The following is an 11,682-nucleotide window of genomic DNA, read 5'->3' as shown; positions in this document are numbered from 1 at the left end:
CGCCTCCTCCTGCCCCGCGTCCCGGCCCCGGCCCGGCCTAAACGCCCGAATCCGTCGCCCCCGCCGCCTCCGCCCGGCAGCGCCCCCGCCGCCGACGCCCAAACTCCCGCTCCCGCCGCCACGGCCGCTGCCGTCCTGCCGTTTCTCGTTGCCGTAAAGACTCGCCGTTAGACGACAGTGTCGTAAAGCACCCCTCCCAGGCTGAAAAGAGAAGGGAGGCCGAGCCTGGAATCGAGGATAAGAAGAGGCGGGGGGGGGGAGGGAGAGGAGGCGCTAAGGAGAATTACGTCACGGAATGGGCGTGGCTAGAGGGAATAAGGTTGGCTGGGAAGAAAGCAGAGGATAGGGCGGAGCCTGAAAGAAAAGACCCAGGGCCTGGGAAGACGGGGAGAAGGAATAGGACTTCGCAAAGAAGAGGGAGGGGGTGTGAGTGTGTGTGTGTGTCTGTAGGTCGGAACCTGTGGGCGGGGTCTCGGGAAGAGGCGGGGCGATAAGGGCCCCGGGGTAACTACGACTTCCTCCATTCCCGGGGGTGGGGGCCCTGGGGAAGAGCGGCTGCGCAATTGGGCGCGCCAATGGCGCGGCAGTCGAGCGCCCCTGTTGGCTGGAGGAATGAATTGTCACTTTTTTCCGTCTTAACTGTTCAATCCATTCAGTCACATCCAACTCAATTTGGGTCTGTTGGGGCAAAGATACTGGAATGGTTTGCCATTTCCATCTCCAGCTCCTTGGAAAGGGAGGCAAACAGGGCCAAGCGACTTGCCCAGGGGCACACGGCTAGTAAATGCCAGAGATCAGATTTGAGCTAGCAGATGAGTCTTTCTGACTCCTGCACCACCTAGGCACAGTGGGGGTGCGTTAATTTGGAAAGAATCGGGTCTTCACTGGCTGTCATCTGCTCACTCTTAAGTACTGTTGTAAAGTTTGCAAATGGGCCGCGTTTCATGAGTGCCTGGCGCTTGGTAGACTCCTGTTGGCTCACCTTCCCTGGCATTTTGAGGATTACGCCCATTTTACAGTGAAGGAAAGTGAGAGAGAGGTTATTGACTCGTGCAAAGTCACACAGCTAGTTATTCTGGTCTGCTGAGTGCCAAGACCAGTGTGGGATGGACGGGCTGGGAGGAACGGATTGGGGGAGGCAGGAGAAACAAAAAAGTCTGCCCCAGGCCCCCTGTATGACAGTGAGAGGCAAGAAATACGGCTGCAATAAACCTCACTGCCGTCCCGCAGAGCGCGCATTATTCCCATTTTACAAACGAGGAATCAGGAGTCTCAGGGGGGTTAATTGCTTGGTCCAAGATTTCACAGTCAGTAAATATTTGTTAAGCACCTACTATGTGCTAAGCTCCAGAGACACAAAAAGAGGCAAAAGACATTTCTGACTGAATGGGGAAAACAAGAAGCAAACAGCTGTGTGCTAATAAGCTATATACAGGGTAAGTTGTTTGTCCTTTGTGCTGGAAGAGGGCTGATGACGTCAGGAAGGTGATATCTTGACTTGGAAGCGAATTGGATTTAAGCGAGGCAGGGCTCTGCCAAGTCTCACTGTCTCCTCCAGAGCCATCTGGCACCACAGCCGAGGTAAAGATTCAAACCATTGGAGATGGTCCCAATGCAGCCGGAGATCTTGACCTTTAAACTAAGGTCTTCCCAGGTCTCGGTCGGTCTGAGGCAACCCCCAATCATTGTTTAAGGCTAGTTAAGAAATGAAGACCCCCTCCCCCTCTTTTACCTATTCAGAAGCTTAAAAAAAATCAATCTGGGAGAGGAAGACCTTCAGGGAGTCTGTTCAGAATGGAAACAGTTGCTATTTACACCCACTCTCAGCTGTAAAAACGTGGTAACGAAGCAGTAACACAGTAACAGGGAGGCTAGGGCTGGGATTTTACTGTGGCCAATCAGTGAGAGGCAAGATCAAGGGTCTTCAATTTGAATCCCAATGGGTTTTATCAAAGCCTGTGTTTTCTTCCAGGGCTGTATTTCAAGAAAACATAAACAAAACTACATGGGGCAAAAATATTAATTGTCCCAGGTTTTTTTTTTTTAATGATAGAATAAATAAGAGAGGAGAAAAAAGAATTAGCTTGTAAACTCCAAGATATTCTGCAAGGTTTTGGGGATCAACATTTATGTTCCTTTGGGCAGAGCACCCACTGTATAAATACTAAGTAAAGGAAGGTGGCTAAGTGGATGGAGTGTCCAACCTGCAGGCAGGAAGATTTGAATTCAAATTCAGTTAATTACTTGCTGTGTGACCTTAGGCAAGTCAATTAATCATATTTGGCCCAGTTTCCTCCTCTGACCCTGTGAACAACCAAGCAGGTTTAAGCCTAGGGAAAAATGTATAACTCTGCTGGGGTTAATAGCCACCATGGCTGCGCAGTTATTGGAGAACTGGACCACAGTGGCTGGTATAATCCAAAGATTATTTATTTTGGGCCAAGTGACAAAGGAATAATCGTGTTGTCAACTCTTTGGGAGGGGAATCTAAGTGGAAAGGTAATAAAAAATTAAGACAATAAAGTTGCTATTTTGTGCCAATTACCTAAAAACTTGAAGTCTTCTCAGTTCCCTGGAGCTATCTGGAAAACAAGGTACTTGGAAATTAAGATTTTATCAACTTCTGATAAGTAGTCACTCAATAAGATAAAGTTAATTATAGACAAAGCAGGATGGATTTTAGAATATGCAAGGGCAATTTTGGGGATTGAGTAGCCCTTCAATTCAGCTGTCAACACAATGTCAACAGAAGCATGAACTTGGCTGGTGAGAGGGTGTGGCCAGATTAGAACCCCCATGCATAATTAATGGTTATCTTCTGAGGGGCCTATACCTTTACTTGGTGGGAAGGCCTCAGGTCCATTAGCATGATGGACCAGAGCAACTTGTGTTAAAGTTTGAATTGCAAGATAAGTAAATTACTACCAGTGAAAGATTTCTGGTTATAAGCCTAGAGGCATTTATATTAGTTATAGGCTATTTCTCCTATTTATAAAGTGGAAGTCCTTAGTACAACTAGCCCTAAGCCCCATGTCCTGAACTCAGGTTTGCAATTAGACCTGAGGAGGAATTCTGGAATTTCTCTTACAGCAATGTAGAACTTCAGGAAATGTGTAAAACAGAAATTAGTCAAACAGTATCATTGGCCCATTCCTCAACACCTATCAGCAAATGTATTCTAAAAGAATGTTGAAGTGGTGAGCATTTTTGATGTAGGGTTGAAGTTACTTTATCCCATTTAACCCTAATATACAGGGTGTCCCAAAAGTCTTCAGTGCAGCTTTAAGCTTTGGTAGCTTAAAGTTGCACTAAAAACTTTTTCAACTCTCCATATTTATTAGATGAGAACACAAACTGATTGTTTATTAAGAGTGAACAAGATGTGGACACTCCCTGAGTTCAATAGGAAGTCTGTTCCTATCAGCTGAGGATCTTGGCCAATTCTCCTGGGGTCTGTATAAAACCACTGAGCTAGTTTGAATCTGGGATCTGGCCCAGGAGAATGTTCCAGCTAAACCCTTGGGAAGGATGGGGAAGGTGTCAGGAGGAGAGCACTTCGGCTCATTTCCCTTTTCTCTTAAACGAAGGAGGACCTCCTATGTTTCAGAGACCCATAGAATTTTGGATTTCCTATCTTCTCATCAGTATTCTAGCATTATCCCTGAGGCAAGTGAGTGGGAGCAGTGTCTGCATCAGGAGTCAAGAATATACTAGATGTTATGAGGAAAGAGATTCAAGGCTATTAAAGAAGCACAGAAGGAAAAATGCAACATGCTTAGGGGAAACATCATGAGTTTCCCTACAAAGGAGAGAAAAGGACTTCCAGCAATCAGAGCTGTAGGTTACCCCTTGACTGTGGTCCTTACAGAGAAAGCCAAGAGATCAAAACTTAAACATTCAAAGCATCCCCCCCCCCCCAACAAAAGACTGAAGCAAATAGAAAGGCTTTAAGCAATAAACTCATTCTTCAAAAGGATAAGCATATTCCAGAAAGAATAAGGTAAAAGAGATTGAATTCAAGGTTGCATTTGAATTGGACTGAGGAAAAACAACTTGATGTTTCCAAGTACTGTAGGAACAAAAAGGGTAGGAAGCACATTCTAGCTTGTTTAATTGTTATTTCAATTGGGTCCTGGTGAAGCAAGAAATCTGCTACCAAAAAAAAAAAAATCTCTTCTTAGAAGATAAACCATTGAATTGGAAAGATTGTATTTCATCAAGGCTGGTTTTGTTTATTTATTTAATTCAGTATATTACATTTGCCTGGAAGGTGGAATTTCTAATCTTGGGTTTCTATGAAGACTTTTCTCTTCTCAATTGATTAACTAGGATTTTCTTTGGGAGAACATTTACTGAAACAGAAGAACCCATTGTCAGACCACAAAATCAAATTGATCTTTAAAAGTTAAGATACAATGAGAATAATAGTGAGGATTTAGGAAGTCAAATAACTTTCCAGAGTGACAAGAGATGTTCTAGCTTTCCGTACCAATTGTGTTCACTTGTTAGGAAACATCCTCTCCTTGAAAGCTTTTGCTGAGCTTTAGATAAAAGCAAGATACACAGCTCCCATTCATTTACACTGAGGTTGAGCCCTGTGGGTCTATAGATATTGAAGGCAGGCTTTCAAAACAGTTTTGGAAGGCTTTGAAGAAGATTCCCTATATACTGAAATAAAGCAATGTCTTCTTTGCCTTGTAATATTTTTTTCATAAAGGGATTTTTGCTCTAATCACCATAATTCAATACTGATTTCTTATGATTCAGCTTGTTTGTAATGAAAAACCTCATCCAAAATTTAATCAAGAACATGGAGATCTCTTAGGATAAGAACAGGAATTTATTCTCTTCCCCGGTGAAGAGAGCGGTCTTCCCCATGACCAATCATGAGGAAGAGGCATATTTCAAAAGGCAGAACAAGAATTTATACCCTAACGGGGTCCCTTCTCCCATTAGTTGAGATGTGGGTCAAGTCTCCTTCTTCCCCAGTGGTAAACAACAGAGGAGCCTGCCACTATGGCTTACAAAGAACAAGGATGCTGATTGACAGGGTGGGGAAGGGTCCCAAAGCAATGCGGAGGAGTGAGCTCGGGCTGTGTCCGACCCCCACTGGCCGGGAGGAGGGGCCCGAGGAGGTGGGAAATCTGAAAGCCTCCGGAAAGGGCTTGCTGCTGATTAACTGAAGAAGAAGGAGTGGAGGGAGGGAGAGGGAAGTTCTGAGAAGTTTTCACTTCCCCCAAAGAAAAGCTCTCTTCCTTTAGCTGTGGTCATTACAGAGAAACCCAAGAGATGCAAACTCAAACATTCAAAGTTCTCTCCCAAAAAGGACTCAAGTACATAGAAAGGCTTTAAGGAAAAACCTCATCCTTTAAAAGAATAAGCATATTCCAGACAGAATAAAGTAAAACACTGAATTCAGTGTTGCATTTCCAGTGGACTTAGGAACAATAACTTTGTGTTTCAGACTGGTGTTAGCAAAAACGGTAGGAAGCATATCCTAGCTTGTTTTAGTCCAATTTCAATTGGTTCTGGTGAAGCAAGGAAGACCAATCACTTCTACAAGAAGAAATCTTTCCTAAGAAGATAAAGCATCTAAGGGAAAAGAATCTATTTTATCAAGACCTGCGTTGTTTCATTGCATTCGATATATTGCATTCATCTAGACTGTGAAGTTTGTAGCCGTTTGGTTCTGTGAAGACTTTTCTTCCTCTTAATTGGTAGAAAGGATTTTCCTTTGGAGAACATTTACTGAAAGAGAAGAGCCCTTTTTGAACCAACAGAATCAAATTCGGCTTCAACAGTTTTGATAAAATGAGAGTAACAGTGAGGATCTAGGAAGTCAAATAGCTTACCTGAATGACAACTGTGGGACCTGCTTGAGTCCCTTTGAAATTCTGAGTGAAACTTAAAATTAAGCTGACTGGGGATATTTTTCTATTTATGACTGGTAAGGACCAAGCACCTTCAACTGGATGCTATCTTGATTAATGGCATTTCTCTTATCTAGTTGTTTTATGGACACCATCCCGTTATGACATTCTCTTCTTGTTAGGAAATCTCCTTGTTTATGACTGACAGGAACCAGACATTCTGGGGGCAATCTATCATTCTATGAAACTATAATTTTGATTGACACAGCCATCCTGAATCAGAAGGGAGGGGAGAGCACTCCCTTCCTCTATGGGTATCTAATTTATATCAACTATCTTTCTTTGATTCTGAGTTTCATTGAGAATTTCAACCATGTATGTTTCTGATAGCTTATAAAGAATAAAAAGTACATATATGATATAGTTTTGTTTGCTTCTCTTTAGATCAAACACTGAAGGTTGACAGTTCCGGTTCCATGACTCAGATGGAACTGATGGAATAGAAAGACAGGACACCATCCTAATAATACTAGTGATTTAGGTCCCTCAGGGTCTATTTTCCTGCAGTTTTAACTTTGGCAGGGGTGAGTAAGTCTTTCTCTGTTCCCAGCTTCCCTTGAGAACTCCCACCATTTGGTTACAGTTCTCAATTCTCTCTAAGCTAACTCTGGGGGTGAGGGAACACATCACTCTGTGTTGCATCGATCTGAGAGAGTAAGGATCCTCTGCAAATTTGGGCTATGGGTCAGTCAGAAACTAAAGTTAGAGATCTGACTAATAAAATTGCTGCTTTTTATATGTTGAGCCATTCTGATGACGACAAATACTGCCAGCACTAGTGACAATTAGCCAGATAGCTCTGAATTGTATTGGCCTCATTGGGGCTCTTTTTACTGGTCTAACTTAGCTTATCTTAGACATAAATTCAGTTTAAAAGTCAATAAGATGTCTAGACTAGAGTGGGAGTGTTTCCACCCTTGGTTTGCCAAAATGGTAGAGCAAGAATATAAGGCAAAAGCTTCTTTTCTTCCCTTAAAGCTCACAGAGCCATTTTAGCTTTAGCACTTCCCCTGCCAGCTCTCTAATTCCACCCCCCTCCCTACTTTCTTCCCATCCTCTCCTGTCCAATCATCCCAACCCGCCCCTCTGTTTCTCTTCCACCCTACTCCCAACTCCCTTCCCCTTAAGGGCTCTCCAGTCCTGATGAGAACACCTCTATTCTGCCTACAGACCAAATCCCTGAACTTATCCCCATCAGGACCTATTCCATTAAGCCCATCATTACACTTATTTCTACCACACAGTATAGTAGCCTTGGCAACTAACAGCTCCCATCCCAAATCCACACCCCAACCCTGGCCCTGTGAGGTGTTACAAAACTGCTATTTGTCACTGTTGCAGAAGGCTGGGGCATTGGAAATCTGAATGTAGGACCTAACTCAAGGTTATGCAGAATAAGGAACATTGGAGGCACCAAAGCCCTCCTCTGCAACCTTAGAGGTCCTCTGAGGAAGGTTTGCAGGATCCAGTCCCCATCTGCTCCTCTTCATCTCTTTCTTAACTACGGGAGCTGTCCGTACTAGTACAGGATCACCTCATCTCTGCTTTGGTAGATACAGAGACTACCCTGTCAGTCTTGGATCCTTGCAAATCCCCTCCTCCCCCTCTTTGCTTGGAGTAATGGTAGCCTATTGGTGGTGGGTTTTTTTTTTTTTTTTGAGGTGGGGGGAAGACAGGGCAATTGGGGTTAAGTGGCTTGCCCAAGGTCACATGGCTAGTTTTGTATTAAGTATCTGAGGCTGGATTTGAACTCAAGTTCAACCCTGACCCCAGGGCTGGTACCCTATTCACTGCACCACCTAGCCACCCCAGGTGGTGGGTTTCTAATAAGCCTCTGAACTTTTCAGACTTCCGTTCTTTCTGTCATTCTGAAATTAGATTTGTGTATTTGTCTGTGTCTATGTCATGTTATGCTGTGAGCTAGATTCTGTTGCCTTAAAAAATTTAAAATGCAGCCAGTCAGAAAAAAACTTCTAGGGCTATAGTTAGAGAGAAACTGGGAAAGATTTATTAACCACTAAAAACATTTAGCAGATTCTGGAGGTTTGGAGATTAATCATTAAGGAGTTTAGAAATAAATGATTTTTAGATTGCTGAGGAAAACTGAGACTTTGGAGAATTAGGTAAATCTTTTTGCCTTCCCTACACCCTCCTCCGGAGTCGAGTATATCTTAGTATAGGAATTGCTAACAACCTATGTTTCTCTGTTAATGCCTCACGTCTCAGATCAGATTAAGCAAGTTATTTTATCTCAGTTTGCCCTGGTTTCCTGATTTATGAAGAGAAAAATAATGGTTGTTGTGATATCAAAATGATGTAATGATTATGAAGTGTTCAACGTGGTGACTGACTTGTGCTAAGCACTACATTAATATTATTTCTCTAATTTGATGTAATTGTACCATACCTGACAACTTTAAAGTGATTTTAAAATGCCAAAGGTAATGAGATCAATTATTTCTGTATGTGATAATTTGGAAACGCAATTGATATCATATGAAGTTTATTGTTTGTGTTATTATTGTGTTTCTAATTTCATTTATGTTGTAAAACTTGAGAGACTATTTTAAAATAGAAAAAATGTTAGGCAAAACAGTTTTTAATCTGGATTTTCTTGCATATGGATTGGGCTTTTGAAAGGATATGATAAAAAATTGGATAATTTGAAAACTGTTAAATATCTAATTAGTATATTTAATTATAAATTGGTAATAATAATATTTACTATAATAGCAAATTTTCATTTCAAAATCTTGGTTATTATGAAAACATATAATGTGGTTTAAAGAAGCTTCAAACATATTAATGATGAGATGAATGATTTTTTTGTGCAAGGTACTTTTAAAAAAATTATTTATTTACAACATTCAATTCCACAATCCCTTGAATTCCAAATTTTCTCCTCCTCCCTCTCCTCCCTCCTTCTGCCCCATGGTGGTATGCAATCATCAGATAAGTTCTACAAATATCTTCACATTAAACATTAGTCAAGTGGTAAAGAAGAACTATAATGAAATGAACAATGAGAAAGAAAGAACAAAATAAAACAAAACAAAAAAGAGAGCAAGTAGTTTGCTTCAATCTGCATTCAGACTCTGTAGTTCTTTCTCTGGGTATGAATAGCCCTCTCCATCATGAGTCTCCTGGAGTTGTCTTCTAACCTTGCATTGCTGAGAGGAGTCCAGTCTATCAAAGTAAGTCATCACAGATACGGTGTGCTTATAATTGTATACACAGTTCTCCTGGTTCTGCTCTCCTCACTCTTCATCAGCTTATATAAGTCTCTTCATGTTATTATGAAGTCCATCTGCTCCTCATTTCTTATAGCACAATAGTATTCCATTATATTCATATACCACAACTTGTTTACCCATTCCCCAATGGATGGGCATACCCTTGATTTCTATTTCTTTGCCACCACAAAAAGAGCTGCTATAAATATTTTTGTATATATGGGTCCTTTTCCCACTTGTAAGATCTCTTTGGTATATCACCCTAGAAGTGGTATTGCTGGGTCAAAGGGTATGCATATTTTTATAGCTCTTTGTGCATTGTTCCAATTTGCTCTCCAAAATGGTTGTATCAGTTCACAACTCCACCAACAATGCATTAGTATCCCAATTTTTGTGCATCTTCTCCAGCATTGATCATTTTCCTGTTTTGTCATCTTAGTCAATCTAGACAGTGAGATGTGGTCCCTCAGAGGTGTTCTGATTTGCATATCTCTAATCAATAGTGCTTTAGAGCATTTTTTTATATGCTTATAGATATCTTGTAAGAAAACTTGTACAAGGTAATTTAAAAGTTCATTCCTCTAATATGATAATGGGCTTGTTTAAATTTTTAAATACATAATATTGTTTAGGATATTATTATATTTCTAAATTTTCTTGGATTGTAATTTGGTAAATAATTGTATCAGCTATGTTTTTTAGAAAAGCAATTCCTCTTCTAATCTAGATGTTAGATGAAGAATTATACTATTAAAATAAAAAGGAGAATCAGTGGATTAGGATGTTGTTAGGCTATTCTATCAGCCCTGTTGACCATGTCCTGTAATATTCTAAAGTACTGTAATTTAAGAAAATTATAGTGTGGGGAGTCAAGATGGTGGGGTAAAAGCACCAACTTGTTATGAGCTCCCACTCCAACCACTTCCAATACCTGTAAAAAACTGATTCTAAACAAATTTTAGAGCTATTGAACCCATAAAGTGACAGAGAGAAACAAATCTCCCACTGAAGGCAGCCTGGCAAGTCGACAGGAAGGGTCTATCACACTGGGCTGGGAGCTGAGCACAGTCCCTCATGATCTGTGGGGTTCCTGCCCCAGGGCAACCCTGACCAGTGGCAGCTGGAGCAGACTTCAGGAGAGTGAATCACCAGCAGCTGTAGCAGTTTCCAGACTTCTCAACCCATAAATGCCAAAGAGAAAGTAAAAGGTCAGTGGGGAACTCTGTTGGGACAGGGTGAAGGAAGAGTGCAGTCTGGCCCTTGACCCCAGGATGAGAAGTGGCCAAGCTGTGGTGGCTGCAGCTGCTGCTGCATGGCTGCCTTCAGAGCTCCTGGCCTGCAGATCATAGGGTGACCAAGCAACCATTCAGAGGGTAATTGCTCTTGCTTTGACCTGCTTGGATCTGGATCATGGTCTTGGGTGGTAGTCCTGGGATGTGTGGCAAGTGTTCCAGAGCTTGTGGGGTTGTAGAGAGAGTACTCTCCTAATAGCTCTAGCATCTGTGAAAACCCCAGCAATTTGGGACAATGCTCTCTCCACTCTGAAAGCAGAGTTCTGCCGTGGCAAAGAGCTCAAAATGCAAAGGATGGCAAAATGAGCAAGCAGAGGAAACACAATCAGAGCATAGAATCCTTTTTTGGGGCAAAAAGGATCAAAGCATGGAATGGGAGGAAGACAACAAAGTCAAAACTCCTGCATCAAAAACTTCCAAGAAAAATACAAACTGGTGAAGATGGTGGAGTAGAAGCATGACCTTCCCGCGGCTTGGCTTCCACCCTGCCCAATCCATGTAAAAAGGGGACTCTAAACAAACTTTGGAGCTGCAGAACCCACAAAATGACACAGAGAAGCTAACCTCGCTCTGAGGACAGCCCAGCAGGCTGGCAGGAATCGGCCAGCGCAGCACTCTGGGAGCTGAGCCCAGCACCTCACCGAGGCTTTAGCCCCAGGGTGGGCCTGACCAGCGGCTGGCCAGAAGGACTCCAGATCAGCAGCAGCTGTGCCCGTTTCCAGATTTATTAATACATAGTTGCGAAGGACAAGAGGAGAGGCCAGTGCAGTCTGGACTTTGGGACCAGTAAGTGGGAGTGTGTGGCTTTTACCCCTGGAGCAAGAAACCGCTGAGATGCCAGCAGAGCCTGCCAGCGCCATGTGGCGGCTTTAGCTCCTGGCCTGCAGAGTGTAGGGGGACCAAGCACCAGTTTGAGGGGTAATCGCTCTTGCTTTAACCTGCTTGGATCTGGATTGCAGTCTAGGGTGGAGGTCCTAGGGTGTGTGTCCAGCTTGCCAGAGCGTGTGGAGACTTCAGAGAGGGCACCTACCTCTGGCAGCTGAGAAAACCCCAGCGTTTGAGACAAAAACTCCCCTGTCTGGTGGCAGAGTCCTACTGTGGCAAAAAGCCCAAAAGTCAAATCATTGAGTGGCAAAATGAGCAGGCAAAGGAAACAAAGCAGACAGAAGATTCCAACATTACACTCCCATATTGGGGATAAGAAGGAGCAAGGCATGGAACAGGAGG

This window comes from Petaurus breviceps, unplaced genomic scaffold (genome assembly GCF_028583685.1).
Source record: "Petaurus breviceps papuanus isolate PSGF00001 unplaced genomic scaffold, PetGlider_PUasm1.0 419, whole genome shotgun sequence".
Lineage (NCBI taxonomy): Eukaryota > Metazoa > Chordata > Mammalia > Diprotodontia > Petauridae > Petaurus > Petaurus breviceps.
This window is presented reverse-complemented; position numbering follows the sequence as displayed.